This window comes from Seriola lalandi, unplaced genomic scaffold (assembly GCF_002814215.2).
Source record: "Seriola lalandi dorsalis isolate HSWRI2012SDOR001 ecotype SW California unplaced genomic scaffold, Sedor1 jcf7180002054234, whole genome shotgun sequence".
In the NCBI taxonomy this organism is placed as follows: Eukaryota; Metazoa; Chordata; class Actinopteri; order Carangiformes; family Carangidae; genus Seriola; species Seriola lalandi.
In genome coordinates, this window is record NW_019524787.1 from 412,371 (window position 1) to 434,085 (window position 21,715).

General features: G+C 40.0%; 1 protein-coding gene across 9 annotated transcripts in view; it reads right to left on the bottom strand.

The window, feature by feature from the left end:
- The window catches only part of gab1 (GRB2-associated binding protein 1), a 51,584-nt gene that overhangs the window by 18,720 nt on the left and 11,149 nt on the right, over positions 1-21,715 (bottom strand). Inside the window, exon 1 of one of the 9 annotated variants that reach the window (XM_087173461.1) lies at positions 20,608-20,796. The exons of 6 other annotated variants lie outside the window; for them this stretch is intronic. The gene's annotated coding sequence lies outside the window, so the exon portion shown is untranslated. Of the gene's footprint in view, positions 1-9,183; positions 9,324-12,808; positions 12,920-20,607; positions 20,797-21,715 lie in introns of those variants that run through there. 2 more of the 9 variants (XM_087173462.1, XM_087173460.1) reach the window with 2 other exon arrangements.

Consider the following 21,715-nt stretch of genomic DNA (forward strand, 5'->3'; position numbering starts at 1 on the left):
AAAACAGGATGAAGAAACAAGCAGAGCTGCAAAGCCCCTGGAATTTATACTGCAGGCACACAGACATACAGAAACGACATGGACAAAACACTAAAAAATTCAATAACACACATAGTTTCATACAAAAAGAATCAAAACCCCGTTCACACCCCACATGCAGCACATTGCACACACACATGCAACACATGTTTCACACACTATAGTTCAAAAGGCCTGCATTATATAATCACAAACACACCCACATAGTCCAAATGAGGATTAAACCTATTAAACCTACATCCTTTGAGGCAGGACCACTTAAATACCAAATTTAACCATAAAAACTAAAGTGAATGTGCAAAGACAACACTGATGTGTGTTGTGTTGGTTGAATAAAGACAGTGGGTGTGGAGAGGGAACCTCTCTCTCTGGCACATGACAAAGCAATCGTGGGTCAAGTTACCCTGTGGGGAACAGAAGGACTGAGAGCTTAAGTTACAGCAAGGCCAGGCCCGCCCAGGGTGAGAGTGTTGACAACTGGGTGAGTTGTATATGCTCAAGACAGCAGCTAGTGAGGCCTGTTGAACAAAACCGCTTAATACTCATAGAGTACAGTTCCTTTGAAAATGCATGAGAAAACAGGTCACTTGTAGTTAAAAGGAGCAGAGTGGAGAGTGTGCACATCCAAGAAACCTTTATAGCTGAAAAATTTAAAACTGAAATCCAACAAAAGAGCCACACGCTGTGCAGACAGTGGCCCATGGATTTAACATAACAATGTTGCAATTTCACTGAGATCTTTGTTAAGCTTAGTCAAGTAAACATGACAAAGAAGACCAGGCAATATGTATAGTAATCACACAGATGACTGTGTGGGGTTCCTGCAGAATTAAAAATGAAACTACACTGACGCCCTGAGATCACAAAGAGGGGCTGTGAAAACACGCTGAATCTAGTAAATCACAAACATTTTATCAAGTATAATGATCACATAAACTATCCAAAAGAGAAGCAATTATCATAGAGGGTACCACAAAGAAACAATAAATATAACAAAAAGAATGGACAGACAAAAAATAAATATATAAGCTATGTACAAAAATGTAATGGGCCAAATTCATACTGAGGAAATACTCAAAAAGATAATGGAAAAGAGGTATCAATGGCTGTTCACCCCTGGAAGGGACAGTCAAAATGTATCCTTCTTAAAAGATGTAAAAAAATAAATAAATAAAATTAATCGTACTGTGAAAAATGTATTCCAAAAAAAAGTGGACAAAAAATTTGTTATTGCAGGTTGAAAGGGCCTCACTGCCTTGCACCAGCCTCCTTGTGAACCGAGTCTTTCAATTGTTTCAAAGAGCACGACAAAAACTTTTGGTGAGACAGCTCTTAGTTTTTATGATCCGAGCAGATTTGCAGCCCCCGTCCCCCCAAGGAACTGTGAATCTTTAAACTGAGACATTTGATAGAATGTTTTATGGTCATTTATTTATCATAAAATGTTTAAAATCAAAATTTTATTTCAAACCCTAGCGTAAATGGTGTTAAGGGTCATTCTAAGTTTAAAGCGGTGGTTTGTGATTCAAAGAGCTGCAGCTCTGAAGAGAATCTGCACATTAGGATGGTTACACCACTAGTTCTAGGATGACAAGCTGTGTGGTAGCTGGAGCATCTATCCACCATCTGTGGGCTTTCACACAGCTTTCCTCATGCACAATTATACACACTTACTCTGTTTTATAACACTGATTTGTAGCACCCATTGAGTCCCAGACACGTGCATAAAAATAATCACTTATTCTTTTATAATAGAGTGCTGCAGTAAACAGCCCTAAAACTTGAGTTAATATTTTTGCACTTCCGGTTCCTTTGACCCTAAATGGATGGGTTTTTTGATTGGGTTTTTGGTTGGATGCCTGTAATAAGACATTTTCATGTTTTATTTTACGACATAAAATATGTCAGTAAACACCCCACTTGTGACGTTTCAAAGCTCTTACATGTCTTAAAAAAAAGGCGGTTGCTAACAAGGGGCTGAATGAGAATACAGAGGTTGTCAGGGACATTAAACTTCCACCAGTCCACCTTTACAGCCTTGTTTTGTTTATACTCACACTCTTGCAAACTATCACTAACTTTCTAAGAGAGACAAATTTCAAGTTGGAAGCTTAGTGCTGGAAGTCATGCAACGGTGGTGAAGTTGGTTTATATTCTAACATTAGCTTTTTACTGAAGGCGATTTTATTTAGGCTTCAATAATCATAAAAGTGACGTTCAATTGTGAAGATTATCTTGCTGAACAAAATGTGTCAGTATCATAAACTTCCATTTGTCACAGAGTTTATTTTCTGCAATTATCCAAAAGACGATGAAAAAATTCTATTGGCTTTTTGTTTAGGGAACCAGGGTGATGCTAATTTACAGATACTTTCCTGATAGCTCCGCTCCATCACGCGGACATGCACGCATAGCCTGAGAGTTACACCTACTAACTATTTATATTAGGGATGTAAGCTGTCAGGGACTAAACGAGTAAACACTGTCACCCTTGCGAATCAGCACCAAAAGTACTCGTTGTTATCTTTATTAATGAACAATGCCAGTTAACTGCTGCATCTAAGATGTCATGCAGCCATCCCCTGCTAGCTTGGGCTGCAGTTCCGGCAGGTGGCAGCACCCCTCTCCCTCTGCTAATGCCAGGATGTTGTAAACAAGCAAAGAGAAAAGTGGGACAGAAAACATTTTGGTTGTATGTAAGCTGGGTCAGAATGAAATGGCACATAACCAGTCAACCGCAGCCATGCTTAACAACATTCAGCACATACATGTGGACATTAACCTGCAAGGTAAGAAGGCCGCTGGTGCTAGCACTGCTAACAGTCGCCATGCTCCACAAACCAATATGACATTGTTTACCCACAGACTAGTAGACTAGTCTAAATTTAAATTGCTGTTTAATCAACAGGTAAATAAGTCGTTAGGATCATCCTTAATTTACATGACTTGAGGTTAAGGCAAGAAATTGGCATCCACTGTATTTACCCTGTTACAGAAAAATCCAGTAGTGGACAGTAATCACATTTCTCCTCTACCTTCTTCCATATTTTTAAACCAGCACTGGCATTTTTAAAATGTATTACTGATATGTACTTCAGCTCTAAGTGTTCTTTCTTCTTTTTTTTATAACTGGCAGCACAGTGGGAGAACAGGCCCTTGTAGTGAGACAACTGTTTTTTTTCCTAAAGTGTGAATGTGTGCTTATGTGTCTGAATTTAAAAATACAGTACTGAGGAAACTGCTTTTTTTAAAAATCGACTTTTGTTTCACTGGTAGTTGAGCTTTGGCTTTACTTCTACTGGATAGAAGGATGTGCTGCCTTTTCTCTTGATTAGACTAAGGAAACTAGTTTTTTTTGTTTACATGTCCTTACAGGACCCACCATCACTGAGAATGAATGGTCTGAGAGCAACACATCGACTGCACCAATGTCCACCAGAACTGTCTTATTTAACTAAAAATAAAAACTTTTCAGAACAAAATCATTTCACATATGATATAATCACATGACTACTCCACAAATTGTTGTTTTAAGTGCATGTAAACACACATAATATCATAATGACAGAACACAAACCACACGATCATGCTCTTAACACAACGCCACAAACATCTGCCAAACGATCTTTGCCAAAAACTGTGTAGTAGTCCACCATTACATACCTCCTGTCAAGGCTCATGAAGAACACAATGAGGCATGTAGTCCTGATTTTACTATTGTGTTTTCCATTGCAGCCAGTGTTGTGTTGAAGTAAGGGCTAAATCCCAAATACTCAAAGCCAGATTGTAGTACTCAATAACTGCAGGAAACATGTACATCCATTCCAGCCTTCCTTAATACACCAACAGATTCTGAACCACTCAGATCACTCAACAATCAGAGCCTACTTCAGCTTGTAGGAGTCTAGTGTTCGCTGCACCAGGGTTGGGAATGGGACGGCATGGGACGATACTGGACTGAGATGGGGAGGGCTCCCCTGGCATGGCAGCTGTCCCCACCAGCCCTTTTCTATCCCCCTCCCCCTTTTCTCCAAGCGTTCTTATGTCTTCTGATAGGGTGAAACACAGGAAGACACCCGCCATTCGCCCACTCAGGTCCTACAGCCTATGGGGGCCAGACAGAGACGGCATTGAGGGTCTGACTAAGATGATGATAGGGGAAGAGGAGGGTGGGAGGGTCAGGGGGGAGATGCCAACTGAGTGGAGTCACGCTGCCGTCAGAGGCCTCCTGACCCAACATCACTGGAGCGTGACAAAGGCAAAGGTGAAGAGAAGGTAAAGTGCGTAAAGGACAAAATATGCAAGAGTGAGAGTTTAATATCTTTCCAGAAAGACAATGATGGAGAATGAGAAAGACTGAGATTAGAGATTAGCTCCATCCTCAAGCACCAGGAGGACATTCAGTATATAGTAATGCAATACAATATAAAAGCTCTGCAGCTAACACTACTTTTTAATGGAAATGGAAATGCTGCAACCAGCAGCCAGCCAACAAAGAGTCCTGCAAATATACCCCTGGCCATTTGCTGCCAATTAAATGTAGTGAATAAGTGAGTAAGAAAAAGTGTCAAACTATCTCTTTTTGACACTGACTGGAATCAATAGAAACTTTGTCCCCAAAGTCAAATCTTAATTAACTATTACAGCTCATTTGCTTTTGCTTTTCAATATTTCATTGTCTAAATAAGCCATAGCTTTCCCATATCAGACTTTGGAAAAGTTCTGCTTGGTACTATGCCATGCCCAGATTTATATTATGAGAAGTAAAGAAATAAATGAGATAGAGTGGCAACACTGCCTCTTGATTAAAGACATGGCAAGACTCCCAAATGCAGCAGGATTTGAGCAAACACAGTGGAAATGTGTTTGCCTGCAGCTGCTAAAGAAGAGGCAGTGTGGCCACATCAGTCTCCTGCTACAGAAATCACTCTAATTCAATAGTTTAAATATATGAAACTAGTTGCTAGTGTACCATCCTGCCAACACCACTCAAGCTGCACCAAGCTAGTTTTACTGTGCTTTAAAGGCTAATTGTGCTTCATAGTTTAGATAGCTTAATGCAGCCTAAAAAGCCTTTAAGTGCTCTAATTGCTAATGCGAATGTTCTGTCATCACAGGCCGTTAAATTGCATACTTAAACTCATCCTCTATATCTCTAATGGTAAATGATACCGTGACAGGCTGGGGTTTCTGTATTTCTGCAGCAGCAGCAGTTGGGATATTACACAAGACTCTCTCTGCAGGATAATGGCCAGTGTGCTGTTTCTATGACACTTGTGTTGGATAATACATGAAAAGTGACACCAAAGTTATTTGTGTTTCAACTGGTGCAGGTGTGCCAGCATGCGTTAATGCATGCACAACATGTGCTTGCTTGCACATTAAGTGCAATGGACCAAAGATGATTGTAGGGCAGTTAGAAGGACACTAAATAGATTGCCAGCACTTTATCTTGAGGGTTGAACTCCCAGACTTACTCTTACTGTGAAACAACAAAGGTTTAATATTTCAAATTTACTTCATAGGCAAGTTTACACCCAACCCTTGGTAACCTATAACTTCACAGGTTGTAACTTAACTTGCAATTGTAAGCCTACAACGTAGTCTCATACAGTTTTAATCCTCAAAAACAAACAGACAGCCAGATAAGCATGGCTAAGTGAAGTGAAGTGCACAGCAAATATGCTGCATCATAAACCCAAATACACAGGCACGAAGGGTTCAATGCTTCTTTTAAAAGGCTGGTATCTATTTTGTGTGTGTGTGTGTGTGTGTGTGTGTGTGTGTGTGTGTGTGTTATATCAACGTAATTTAACAATACCACCTATTTACCATACCATACTTACATACAAATACACAAACCAATAGAACTGCCAATAGTGGATCTGTGCAAGTATGCATCTATCCCAGGTATCTCAACATGTACTTAGATACACAGTCCATGTACATGTGTAACAATACCGTGGTACAAAAGCTAAAACCCTGGCTCTCACAGGCAGGAGAGGCTGTGTGGCTGTCTTACTGTGCTGTCAGACTCACACCGGTGATTTTTTCACACAATGTCATTGGTCACAGCTAATTAAAGAAAGAGGACAAAAAAAGAACAAAGAGGAATACACACAAAGAGAGAAAGATAAGCAGAGAACATCTTTGTACACAATCAATACAACACTTCTATTTGGCAAAACCTCAGTATGCAGAATGAAGTGCTTATCTGGGCAAAGAATCAGCCTCTCTTGAATGCATAACTATAACTGAAGTGGCACATTACAGGAGCACTCTCTGTGGGCTCGTGTTGTGTATCAGTGCTCGAACATGTATTTTTGACTTGGATATGTGTATTAAAAATCACTATAGGTTCTGAGTAAATAACAACAGATTAGCAAGTACAAAGTATCATCTGTGCATTTCAAAGTGGAATACGCAGCACGAGGCACTGAAAATCAGTATACAATGGACACAGCTGTGATCTGTTGAACGTGAGCAGAAGAGATCTTTTTCTGTGCTAGCTCTGATTAAGAAGTGATTTAATTAAATTTTGAAACAGTGGCAATGCTTTACACTGTTTCAAAATTACAGAAAAGAAGTAATACCTTGAAGAATGGTTTGGGCAATGATAATTGTATTATTCACCTCTGCATACAGATAATCAGTGTTTTGATATTGTTAGCTGAGCTCTCTCCACCACACCACTCTCTTCACCAAATAGGTGTTAGCATTAGCTTAGCTCACAGACTCTGGATGCGTAGTTAGCACTTAGCAGCATGCGAGTGGCTGGGCCATCTGTCCCATCTGAGTGGGCTGTGGGTAAATGACCTGCACCCCAGCTGCACTGACTCATCCTGACTAGGACAGCTTCTCTGTTTGTTCCTCAGAAAAACACAAGGGATAGAGTGAGGGAGAGACGGGGCGCAGGATGAGCACAGGGTGAAGACGAGGGAGAGAAGGTCAAGATTTTTGGTGATAACAGAACAAATTAGTATGTGCTATCGTTTAATCTGCCAGAAATCACCACCAGACAACATTTTACGGCCAAGCAGAAAACAGACCTACCCCTTTTACGGTCAGTGGATATGTCATAAAGAAAAACTTTTCTTCTATTAGTTTTCCACTCATACAGTGTATCTCTCCCAAGCAGGAAATTAAACATACAATAGATTCCAGATTGTCAATATTGGTCTGTGTTCTATTCAGGACAGTCTCATTAGAAGGAATAAGCAGGCCTAGAGTTATGTGTAATCTTACTCAGCACTGATGTGGAAAAGCATACAAGAAATTCATTACTTACTGCTATATTAGAGAACATTTCATTATTTGCCTTTCTGTAATAGCTTCAGTCAACAATATTAAATTGAAATCTGGTGTTAACATTTAAGGATGTCATGTACCTGAACCTAGTACTTTTTCTAGGCTCAATATCCAGGAAGGATCTGGAAATGTCTCATGATTAAGGATGAGGCAATGAAAGGTTAAACTAAAGCAACACCAAATCAGTGATGGTCTTTGTGCTGTCAAACGCAGGCAGTCATGTGTCCTGTATGGACATATAGAGGTTTTGGGGGAACAAAAATGAAGGAGTAAATTTCAGAGTACATGACATTTTCAGTCATTTGGACAAATACTTAATATACTACATAACAAGCAACTGCTGACGCAGAGATGCAGCAAAACTACCAAATATTTCCATGACACTGCAATCTGACACAAATGCAGTAAACAAATATGCAATCTTGTAGACCACAGTGCTTCCCTAAGCCTCACTATCGGGACCTTAAGACGGTGCTGAACAAAGGCTTTTCTAAGAAAGGAGTGTCGAGAGCGTCAGAGGTTTTGGCGCTCTTGGCCTTAGTGACGAGGTCTGCAGAAGGAGAAGGAGAGGAGGGACAAAAGCTCCTCTATGCTTAGTGCCGCAACTTGTATAAATCAGTCTTTGTTAGCAAGACATGACTGGGATTCTTGCTAAACAGCTATTTTTACATCCTTGAGCACCAGAGAGGGCAGTTAACGTCCAAGTAAAAGTGCATGGCCTTTGGCTAAGTGAGGCGGTTCAGCGAACGTCATCAGCCCTCCGCCTGCTGGAAGGACAGGGGACTTCCATGAAACATGTGCATTCCTGAGGTCCAGCATCCTGGACAGTGGTTAATAGTCAATCTCTGGGCCCAAGGTAAATCTGATTGGTCGATTTGTTCTGTTGAGATCACAGTCATGCATGATGGAGTCTTGTTAGATAATCCAATTCATGCTCAACCTGATGTGAACTACAGCTGACACTGTTGGTGGGAAGCACTGGATATTATTCACAACGGACAGAGTAAACAACTGTCTGGCTAACAGCACCTTAACAAACTACACAGGGTTTCACCCTGAAATAATATTCAGGGTGTTTCTGTATTTACCTGAGATTGGACTTTAATATAGGCACACATATAGGTCTTTAAGTTCTCCATTACATCAATAACCCCGTCAGATGATTTAGAATACAGCGTTTTTAACTACAATATAGCAAGAGATTCTATTAAAAAATCTGTAATCCTCATTTCAACCTGATTATACTTACTTATCTCAATTCAGTCCATATAAGACAGAATGTACAGTGTTTGGCTTGATGCATTACAATAATCCTGTTGGTTCCCATTTATAGTTAAAGTTAACCAATTCTGGCAGCAGTGGGGGGTACAATGTTCCGCTTTTTCTAAGGTAAAGAAAATATCCGAGTGGACCCATAATGGAACGGGAATTGATATTAAAGGCTCCAAACAAGCTACGAGCTTTGATGAAGTAACCACCTCTTTGCCGTGATCCTACAGCGTTAGTGCTATAAGATAACTCCTAAATGTGCGAAATAAGATCGAGCTGATGCCATCGCCAACGACCAACAGTTATCACAATACTGAGCTCAGCATCCTGATTTACTACCGGAAAAACAGCTTTTATAGTCACACTAATTACCACACAGTGAAAGCATTAGGCACAAACAAATAAGATGATTTTCAAATCAACCTGGTTTGCACCTGCCTCTGTAAATCAGGGGGTGAGTCTTTATTTGTATCACAAAACTGATTCTCTGCTACGCCTGCCTTAAACAAATAATTCCTTATTACAACATTCTTATTACTGAGGTTCAGTGAGAAACAGTAAGCCTACCTTACAAGCTGTATATCCAGAGCTGTTTTTTTTCTGTCTTGTAGAGTTTCTGTTATTGATAGTGAGTAATCAAGTGTGTTGTTGTTGTTGTTGTTGTTCCTACACTTATTTGCGCCTTTGCGCACGTTATCATGTGGAGCAGTGTGTGAGGGTCTGCAGTTTGTGACCTCTCCCTCCTCTGACTTCCTGTTCTATGTAATCAGGTTGTCCCAGACCTTCTTAACTGCCACTGCTAAATCAGAGGGGGTGGGACAAGGACAGACTTGTGGGTGTGTGTTAGGTTTAAAAAAATTGTAGTGGGAGTGCACCCCAACATATCCAACATATTATTTCATTTACCAACAGTTGTTTCATTTTTGTTACAATTTGGATCTGTTTTTATAATTACAGCCATCACTGGTATCATTCATTGTTCAATTAACATCTTATTTTCCAGTTTTACTGCAAATATACACAGGCACTGTGAACCTACCTGACACAGCTTTCAGATTAAAGTGCAGAGAGAAACATGAGAGATCACATGTGTTTTCTAACAATTTCAGTGTGACCAAATTACACAGAAAGAAACACTTACTTAGAAGTACAAATGGAAGTGAGCATCATGTGACTACCTGGACTGTGAAACTGCCTATCACTTTATTTCCAATGATTTAGAATGATCTTTCACTGTGTTATGTTGTAACAAATATCCCCTTCCAACAGGAAAGACATCACATTAAGCAGGTAAAGATGGCATTTCATGGGGGCTTTACAACCTGTCTCATCTCAACGCCCATGTTGCAAATTCCTAGTTGCGTATTCCTTTCCCCAGATTACAGCAACATTCCTAATCAAAGGTCTGTGTGAAGCTCATAATTATAGACAAATCACTTTCCTTGCATTTCTCTTTCTGGTGTTGCATCTGAAGGCTCCATCCTCTTCCCTGGATGTGAGCCTTCCTCTGCTTCCTGTGGAGACTTTATGATTCTGTTTCCCATCTGCACTCTCAATAAAAAGAGGTCAGAGATGCCACAGCATGGACAGCTTCCTCTACATGCCTGCTTCACAAAACCTCACAAAAGCCCACAACTTCTCCTACTGCTGCAAAGGTACCTTGTCAGTGGCTGGAGGTCTTTCAAGTCAAAAGATAAGAAGAACTTACAAAGTGCATAAAAATGCAAAGCTCTTACCCAGATTTCAACAAAATATTGAGGCATTGCTTTGCCGTTCACTCCTATAATTTCTATTCTACTTTAGGATTTGGGTAGATGTAACTATTTTTTGGACTCCGACTGCATGTTGGAGGCAATGATGTGTTTTTCATCATGTTGTGCTGTAATAAAAAAGTGCCCACTCATCAGCACAAAGACAAGCGAAGTTGCCAGGCAGCCCTAAGGAAGCTAAGTCTTGCATGAGAGCTTTGCAGACTTCACTTTTCTACATACAGAGATACTTTTAACTAATTTTTGACCCTCACCACAGTGAGTTGTTGAGTCTTAACAGCTCTTAGCAACAGAGCTGCAGATGGGAAATTTTTATATAAAACCAACCAGGCAACTCAGTGACGATTTGAGTATCTTGTTCACTAAATTCTCTTGATAACTCTTTACCATACCTAGGCCAACAGTGAAGCATAAAAGTGAAAAGCCATTATGAATCATTATGAAAGTCATTGTCAAAGTATGTCAAGGAGAACAACTGACAAAGACGCACTGTCCAAATAAACCATTTATTAAAAGTCCCTGTTCCTAGCACCCATACCAGGACTGTGGCCAAAGACAGCAGAAGACATTAACAAAGAGAAATAGAGTGAGAACAGGGCTAAAGATAGGACCACCCAGGCAAACAGACTGAAGTAAGAGCAACATTAGCTTATGTGTGCCTGTGTGTGTCCTATTGAACCCTTACACGTCCATCTTGGAAACACCCACAACAAAAATTTTAACTCCCAACTGTCTCTGAACTTATCAATTATCATTCATGTCCACAGCATAGCGCTGCTCCCATGTGAGAGTCAACCTCTTCATTTCACTCCTCTCCAAGAGAAAACAAGAGCAAATCTTTGTTAAACTGAAACATCACATCCTTGCTTTGTGTGCATGCGCCCCATCTTCCCACACAGGTCAGAGACACAACAGTGAAAATCTCAAGTCTCGATTCTTCCAGAAGAACCAAAGCTCAAATCCAGAATTCCTTGGCAACTACACATCCATTTTTTTATTACACTGCAAATGACTAACCTTGCATTAACACACCAAGGCCTTACATACTGTAAGTGCTCTTAATTTGCCATATTCTAGTTTATGTTTTGTATACATAATCACAAGCTATCACATGAAGAATAAATCATGAGTAGCTAGTCTACAGTGTACAGTTAAGAAATTTAAATCCTGAAAAATGCAAACTAGAATGTATTATGACATGTATTTGGCTCTTGGGGAAAATATATACAAAATGAATATAGTGATAATTATCAGCATTATTTATAACACTATTTTAGTGTTTTACAAGATCATAATCTTGTTTTTCTGTTTTAAAATGCTGAAAACAGATTATGAACACATTCAACTTGTAATCATTCATTTATACATTTGTGAACCACAATATCTCAATCTGAGAATTTCCTCAAGATACAATTATATGAAGTGATTATAAATGGAAATATTGAATTATCACACAAACCACACAGCAAGTTAATGAGGCTCTGTAAAGAAACTGGTGCAGCAATGTGAGCCAGCACCAGCCTCTGTACAGGCTAAAAGGCCAAATAAGTGGGCTACATACCAAAAACAGAGCAGTGGTTTTATGCAGCTGGGCATATGCTATGTAGGTAACATTTGTGCATTCCCACTTTGCCAGAAATAAACTGGTGAGCTGACATCTGCTGTGTAATGTTAAGACAGCGTGCATGTGTGTGTGTGTGTGATTAAAATAGCTGTTTATGCTCTTATGTGGACACCATCTGATATTAATAAATGCTTTAAAGACAGAAGGAGAAAGAAACACTTCTAAACACCAAATTTCAGCAGCTGTGTGTACATAAAGAGCTCCTCCTGAGAGTGCACCATACATCAGTTAGACAGCCATCCTATATGTATGCTCATCAACAGTGTATTGATCCATAAGGAGCACCTACTGTATGATCAAAACAAGCAAGTTCTCTCCATTCATCATCTACACAATCCCTCACTCCCTCTCTTAATTTACCATCCCACAGTCGCTCTGCTTTCATGTGCAGCTGTGAAATTCTCACCCAGCCAGGCGCCATCTGACCCAAGCCCTAACAATCTACGGTAACTGTCCAAAGAACACAGACCCTGGTAGTCATACTGCTATCTTTGCAAACAGTGCGCACAAAAACCAACATTCTCATGAAAGACCATCTGAAGGGCAAACAGGTGTTCTTAGTTTATGGGCTTTCACAGGTGACCTAATAACAAGACAATGTCACAGTTCTTCAGGCTATTTTACATCAAAAACTAAATATTCTGACTGAAAACAGAACCCACAACCACCCTATCATTAGGTCAAATATACAGAAGCAGGTTCTGGAATAATTCAATAATGTTTCAACTATTATCGAACTTCAGCTTTGTCCACAAAACTTTGACAAAAAAATATCAGCAGTGGAAATTGTGGTGCTTACCGAAGTTTTCAACGGGAGGTATTACATTCTCTCAGGCTTTGTTGGAGAGGTATTCTCAACCAAGTGTGTGGTTCCTGGTACTTATTCCATACAGCCCAGGACCATGGTCCTGCTGTTACTCCATTGGCTTGGACACACACAACTGTGCAATTGCTGTGGTTGCTGCACTGAATCTTTGTCATGGGGCGGGGAAAGGAACTCTCTGTCAAGTAATCATCCATATCATTCATTAGAGTATCCACAGACAGAGGGAGGGAAAGACCGAGAGAGAGAGAGAGAGAGTGAGAGGGAGAAGGTGGGGAAGATGTAACAGAAGACAGCATAAGGAAGTGAAGAGCTGATCAGTAGTTCTGTACTGTGCCTGAATGCGGTGCTCCTGTTTATTTTCATAAAACAAGGATGGTGCAATCAATTTTCTATCATTCACATTTAACGTATTCCACCTCCAAAAAAATAAATGAATAACAAAAATAGCTATCCCCGGCCTCCCTTCACAACTTTCCAATAGGTTGGCTCCAGACTTAAACCATGCTCACAGGGTAAAGCATTAACTCAGAGGGCGCAGGTTTAAACATTAACACAGCTTCACATCATGTATGACTGAGGGAGCACAGAAGTGTCAGTAGTTACATATAATATACGAAACTGTTGAGCACTCACAGTATTTTCATCAAAACTAAACCAACTACCTCTGACTATGTTTTCCAGGAAACATGGGGCTTTGTGAAACAGAGAAAAGGAGAGAAAAAACACACACAAGGCAAAATAACATCCCTTAGTGGAAGTTTCCACTTTGTTAGCGCTTTTTATCTTCCTGGTCATCTGTTCCCAACACACACTCTGGGCAAAAAGATTTCCTGTTTTGCCTCCTTTTGTCACTGTGGTTGTGTTTGGGGGTCTGTCAGGTGCTAACTTTAGAACCTCTTCTATATTAACATTTACCTTATGCTGAAACAGCTAATGTCTTATAACTTGTCCAGAAAACTGAGGACTGCATTAAGACACCCCATAACAATGCACGTAGACACTGACAGTCTGTCTTTCCTTTAGAAGTTTAGGACTCACTAAAGGGAAGCCTACACGTGCTGGGCTAAAATACTGTTACTACTGAGTGGAGGAAGCAGAGAAGGAATCAGATAGATAGATAGATAGATAGATAGGTTCTTTATTTATCCTCTAGGGGAAATTCATGACATCTGCACAATAAAGACTCAATGACCAAATTGTATGATTTGCTCACATTATACAGCCCGTTTTTTGCTAAATGTTTCACCTGAGTTGCAGGAAGTAGTTACAAATCCCTATTTAATGTTCATTTTTTATCCTCTGGTCCTTTGGTCTGAAATAAGCAACCTACTGCATATATACAGTATACATACAGTATAGCAGCATTATGCAAGTTCCACTAAAACAATTATCAAACATGTCCTTGTTTGCATCGTATTAACCTGTATACTCTGCGTGTACAGTTATTAGGCAAAATGTATTCTTCAGGATTCATCTGTATTGTTAAACAAATATAATGCAATACAATGCTCTTTCCTCACTGTAAATCTTACATTTGAGAAGGGATCAGTATGACTTAAGTCAGGTGAGGAGGCCTTTGCTGCCTAGGCAAGCAGTGTGTAGTGCTTGGATGCATCTTATGGAGCATTGTCCTGCTTTAAGATCATGCGGCCTTCTTGAATGCTGCAGACTTCACCTTGTATCACTGCTTGAAAACTGTTGACTAATCACAACAAGATGTTTGATTGTCCGGTGGTCATGCCTCAATATTTTAGCCGTTTTATGAGTGTTGCATCCATCTGAAAGGCACTTCACAATTTCTGATTTTTCAGTGTCAGTTAAATCTCTTTTTGGCCTATTTTAATGAAGCAGCCTCATAATTATGCACGCCTTCAATAAAAGGTGTTAATCACTTTAGACCACACCCTATACCTCATTACATTCGCATTCAAGTTTATATGGTTTGAAGTTGGAAAATGTCCATAGAAGTAAAAAGGTCAGAATACACACTTGCCTAATAATTGTTCACAGAGTATAAAGGAATGAATGAGTGCATGAAAATCTGTTTGATGGAACAACTGACCACCCCAGATATACAGTCATGACTGTTTTGTCCCTGCCTTACCTTTGAGACATGGTAATATTTTTTCATGTATGATCTAGCCCAAATCTGAAAGGAACTCTGTCCTGTGTACTACCTGCTTGTCATAATTTGTGGGAAAACAGCAGGCATTAGTATCAATGTTGGCTTTTATAATATTTATACTTGTAAAAATGATAATAAGTTTAACAGAGTGCAACTAATTATGTAGCACTCACATGACAGTAAAGACCTACAGACAAGCTAGCTAAAGGGCTTTGTATGTGTATCTCAACACTGATAGGTGCAGGTACTTTACTATAACCAATAAAATATATGGGCACAACAACCCAGCATCAAGTCTGCCGCTTACCATCAAAACAAAGTAACAACTGATTGCAGAACAAAGGCTTGGAGAGAAGACAAAGTAATTATGCTTAGAGAATGAACTTTGTTCACCTTCACTTTAATGTGGCCTCAAGATTTCTTGTTGAAATACAATATTGCTCACAAAGACAAAATTTCCCCCCAACACAAAAGCTGTCACTGCCCTCACTGGAAGTGGCAGCACTCATGATGGCCATTTCCTGGCATGGGCAATGCTCTTTTATTTTTATAGGATTTAATACAGTAAAACCAGTAAAACTATCATATCTTACCATATCCTATATGCACAGATCCTGTGCATGTTGTTTTGATGGACATGATCTCCACATACTCCTTTATAAGCTTGCAGTAAAAGATGTTATTTTATGTCCTCTGCTATATGATTCACTAAAAGCTTAATTGTACTTTAAGAATGAATCACGATGCAACTCTTGATGCTCTTGACCCAAAACAACACCACCATTAAGGTTACATTAAGGCACGGTTCAGGTTATGCAAGAGTCGTGCAGCTTCCATCCACTTTCTGTATCATATTATATGCACCTAACTTCTCCACACTGATGTTCGAAGAATAATCGCTTGATATTTGACGCCATCTCTGACCTTCTGCCAAGTTAAACAGCTTATCATATTTGTAAAAACACTGATAACAACAGCATTCAAATTGTCAAAAGAAAACAAAATGCTGAAAACAACAAGGCTAATGGTTATTAAAACACCGCTTGTGTCTCTTTACCTGGTTCTGAAGAGTCCAAGCTTTGCACAGATTAGAGCGTTAAGAGAAAAGCGAGGTAAGCAAGCTGCTGACCAGCCACTGTTGTCGATTGAGTATGGCCACTTTCCGGCCTACCCTGCTGACTTCCCTCCCCTCCTCTTACTCCGTAAAGTCTGCAACACCCTGCTCCAATAACCCCTGACCCACAGGAAGTAGACACAATGGACTGAAAATAACATACCACCTCCCCTGGCAACAACTGCCCACCCCAACCCCCATTGCACACCACTTCTACACTACAATACACCTACACTACGCCGGCTTAAGATAGGTGGGTAGAACCAAAAATATCAGCCACTGCTCAACATGCTGTGCCCACATGCCAAAAAGTGCACCATCCCACTTTGAATTCCCGGCGTGGCTTTCGATTCACTCCTGCACATGCACAAGTCAGTACAAAGAGGTCAGTCTGCAATAACGCAGACTCGACATTGAGGTATTTTTACATTTACTGTTCTGATAAGAGCCTGCAGTGGCACAGCCTTGTAGCTCTCGGTGAAGCAGAGGGTTTCACACTACAGCAGGTTGTGGGTTGAGCGGCAGACTCATGACGGTCCCACTGCTTCCTGCATGGGGACCACTGCATAGTGAAATGAATGACTTCTCCATAGTTGGGCAACAAAAAACATCTGTGGGTGAGTGTGTGTTTGTGTGTGAGTGTTTGGCTCATTTGTTTAATAAAGCCATGTTCATAAATATTATTTGACCGCAGTATACACCAAATGAAGCTTTTAGTTTCTATATTCAAGGCTTTTTGATTGATTACAATTCAATAAGAGTTACAAAAAAAGCTGGATAATAGGTACTGTGTTAATACTTTTAGTCCATTCTGTGTGTGTGCGTCTAACCTAATACTTATCCATGCAGTGAGCAGCAGCAGTCTAATCCAATCAGTCCAATGAAAATTATTCCAAATCACATTTAGCGGCCAGTGAGAGGTTGCCTTAGACATGATCTAATTAGCCCCTCTCTTGCTAGAGTCTGTCCACTAGGAAATGGCTTGAGATGCCGCATATACAGATAAGGAAATGGACTCTGATATGCACTTCTGTGTCGCCACTGGTGCTGCTTTCAAAAAAAGAAAAGTGGTGCCTGGTTACTCAGCAGAACAGGAGATGAGAAAAGATTCAAATACAAGTTAGGTTACCAGATAATCCACTCAGTGAAAATGTGAAATTATCTAATAGTAAAGTCAAAGGATTGGGAATTAGTGAATGCTGTCCTGTGTTCAAATACTATTTATCTGAAATGCTTCCTTTCAAAGATAAGAGGCACAACATGCTGATTCTTAGTACTTGCATTAACCATGTTTGGTGTCCTGTTTTACTAGCTGAGCCGTGGAGCTTGCCTAGGCTTGTTACTCAGCCAACTTAAAGACACACCTCCTCTTTCAGCCAGTCCCCTGAAACTGGTACACACCTCCATTCTCTATTGTCACATTCAGATGATACTGCTTCACTTTCTGTTGAAAGAGAATGTGCGTGGTGCGAACACATACCTCAGAGGTTGTGTGCTGCATGTGTGTTCATGTGACTCCCAATACAGTGATTCACATTTAGTGCAGAATGTGTGGAATCCCTCCGACACATTCATTTTAAGTGGCCAATACATGCAGCAAAGATAACAATGCAATACATTTTTTCAACTCAACTATTATGCAAATACCAAAACTCTGTCAGCGTTTTTTTTTTTAAACTTTCCTCTCTCTTTAGATGTGGGTTGGCTTCTGTGGGTGTGTGCTTGCTTGCATGCCTGTAGATTTGTTCTAACAGCTTGCACTCATTTGTACTCATCTCACCTGCACTCACCATCTCTCAGCTTCTACAGCTTCTCTCGAAATTTTATGGCCATCTAATGCATGCACTGTTGCCTACAGAGAGGTCAAATGGCTGGTTATGACCCCCTGTTAACAGCATATTTATCCATTGGCTGCTTTTTCAGATCCATCACATTAAAATAAACTGTCCTGCTCCCATCCTTCTGATTTTACAACAGAAAACTCAAAGCCAAACAAAAAAGAGCCTTCCTTTATAATGATGAGACCAACATATAGAGTATTTCCTGGTGATGATGATGATGCCAAAATATATATCAAAAACGCTAACATTAAGACAAATGAAGTAAATATAGTAAATAATAGTAAATAGCAACACAAAGTAATGGACTACAGTCTCATTAGCACATGAATGACAGTCCGTCCAATAAACACTTGGCTCTACTGCCGTGTCTTCTGCTGAAGCAACAGTGTTATCAAAATATCCTACGCAGATTAAAACATTAGCAACTCACCATCATTAATTGAACTAAAAAAACAAACAAAATAGTACACATTTCTCAAACTTAACTGGTTCATGTGGGAAATACACTCAGAAACGACCACTGGTGGTGGAAAGCACATGTCACTGATCCCAACCACAGAAGACAGAAAGAGCTTTGTGTCTCTAGCACTACAGTGTTCAACTTAATTCAAGAATTCAATGATGCAAAGAAAGACTGTATAATCTAAAAAAAATAAAAAATAAAAAATAAAAAAAAGGGGGGGGTGTCAAAGTGAGCAGTTACACCACATGATAAACTTCAATCAGCAGAATGAAAGTATTAAGGGTTTATTTCACCCCATTAACACAAAATGGTATTTGTTTCCAAATGATCCCATTTATTCTTAGCAAGGTCTGTACATGGGATTCTGACTGGGCTTTTAATCTGATTATTAGGGGGAATAAAAGAATCTGTCTTTGCTGCTAATGATTAGGTTTGCAATCATATAGCAATCATACAAACCAGGTTCAAATATGAGATCTTCATGACAGGAATTTAAATGAAGCAGGTGTGTGTGAAAGAAGATAACCGAAGCACAAATCACAGCCAACCAACATTTGCTCTATTAAGTATCTTTCTCACTTTCTTGTAATTCATAGTTATTGCTCCTCCAGCATGGTTATAATGCACTCATGTTGGCTTGTGGTGGCAAGAGCAAAATCCAGGTCACCAATCAATACCTTTTACCCTGCTGAGTAGGAAACAACATTAAGCTTGGGACATGGAGAAATGGAGGTTGTGCCTCCATTATGTATGTTGTGTTTAAACCCTATGGTCCAGTTTTTTTGTATAATTTGTAATATATAAATGAAAGTAAAAGAAAGCATTTCTGTTAGAATTTCTAATAGTTTTCCTGCCTGCGACACAGAGAGAGCAATGACAACAACGACCAAATAACTTCTAATGACTCCATTGATTTCTTGGTCAAATGACATCAGTTGCTTATGGAAGAAACGAGTATTTGATTGCCTTTATGTTTAACTGCTCATCTAAAAGCAACATACTGACAGAAAGCCACTGTTACTCCCTGACTAATTCAGTAACACCACAATTACTTTGGCTCCTTTATATAACCAATGGGAATCTTTGCTGAAAATGATTCCCAGACTCAATGTACTTAATTACCCTTGTTCATACAGTGCCCTATTCAATCTGCATACTCTGAGGATGGTTTGTGAGTGCAGATGGCAGCCCTCTCTCAGCCATGAGACCCAAAGCTGTACTAGAGATAAAGACTGGCTCATCTGACTTCAGGATATGTTACTCACCAAAACACAAGTTTATCACATTCCCACAGTATCTCCTTGTTGTTCGGTCTGACAGTTTTAACTTTAAAACTTTTTCTCAGATAAGCATGTGGTGAAAATGTTGCACACTTTGCTCTGCCACGACCTTGACATTTTTATCCGTTGCATTCTTTCTTTTGATTACCTATCCTCCCCTGTTTTCATCCCATCTGCCTTTGGTTCTCCTGCCCCCGCCAATCTGAGCTCTTGCACAGAGTCACATGCACTTGTCAAAGCTGCATCGTTAGAATTCAACACATTCCTTTGGCATGGCAGACTTGGTTCACATGATCACGCTGTTCCTTGACCGCTGACAAGAGAGGCTTAAACAATTCAGCTTCTATTGGCCTGTACACAGTCAAACAGTGCAGACCAGCCAAATGTGTACACAACAGTTCAGTCAAAAAATAGTCACAGTGGAACATAGACTGTGGCATATATACTACATTCAAGACACATGCCAAATCACATTTTAAGAGAAGTTTTAAGAACTGGCCAAGAACCACAAGTTCTGACTTCGAGACTGAAAAGATTAATACAGAGGCAGATTTTTCTATTTCAGCTAGTGTAACGTGTACTAATTAGTAAGTTATCATATGCGATGCAGATGTTAAAAAAAGACTCTATTCATGAGGCAAAACTTCTCCTTAAATCTAACCTAAATTGCAAATGGGTCTGTTACACAAAACACTTGTAACTTAAGCTGCTGATCATAAAAAGCTTGTGTTGGAAATTCCCTTTGCAACATCCCAAAGTGTTAGGTGGAACTGCAACAGGACATTACATCACAGAGGAATACTTTTCTGACATTATGAATTTAGCTATTGATATTTTCCCTTGCATTTATCAACATGACCGGTTGCCTGTATTCCTATACAAAAAAACAAATTGAATTTCTGTAATATTACTAAATTGTTATTTATTGTGAAGAAACAAAATGACCAACCTTGAGCTCTGCTTGAATTTCAAACACTAGTTGGTTATCCAAAGCCCATGGGTTTAGGGCTGAAACCAAGAGGGTCAGGATATTCCACCGGTAACTAAGACACACTAGCAGTAAGCATAAAAAGAGGTGTGCCAGGCAAAGTTAAGAGAAATGCCAAGAAAGTAGGTGGACAATGGGAGTAGGTTCTCCAGACTCTCAGCTTCCAGTCAGTCTGGAAACGAATACTCTCTGAGAGCAGGGGTCTCTGCTGCATCTCTGTGTCTCTCTCAGTGTGTGTGTGTGTGTGTGTGTGTGTGTGTGTGTGTGTGTGTGTGTGTGTGTGTGTGTGTGTGTGTCTGATTGTGTGTGCATGTGTGCAAGTTTAACCACGTCCTCTGGCTTGAGGCCAGGCCAAAGATATCGGGCAGCACCATAGTAACTCTAATGCAATCAGGGACAGTGGCCACAACAGGACCACTGGTGAATAGCAAAGAGCCATCCATCTTTCTCTGTCCACTTGAGTTTGTTCTGAAGACTATGCCTCTAAAACACAAAATAAACTCATTATGAAAACCAATTAAAAAGACAAATTAATGGAGATTAGATACTGACAGAATCCATTTTATTGAGGGCCCGTCTGCCTCACAGTAACTTGGGAAATAACACAGGTCAGTAGCAATATTTCGCAACCAGACTCTAGGCTGACTGCCCCAGCACTCCCACAGGGGGAGTGCTGGGGCTAACATGCACACACATATTGGTTCTCACAAAGCACAGAGCAAGGAACGAGGGGCAAAAACTACCATGACAGCAGTGGGCTATATTAAGAGGCTGCAGACACAGCGACTAGGGTCAGATCACACAGCACCACATAACTTGAGTGCCAGCTGCATCTGTGTATGTGTGAGTGGGTGTGTGTGGGAAATGACAGGTGAACATTTGGAGTTAAATGTGAACAGATAGAGTCACAAGCATTTCTACCTTCAAAAGCTGCCCTCAAAACCTCAGCACTCCAACCATACGACACTTTCAAGCACCAAACTTATCCAACGTCTCAAATTAAGCTGCGGCATGCAACAACACAACTAGACGTTTTGACACAATGGAAATTTGGTTCTTGATATCTCTG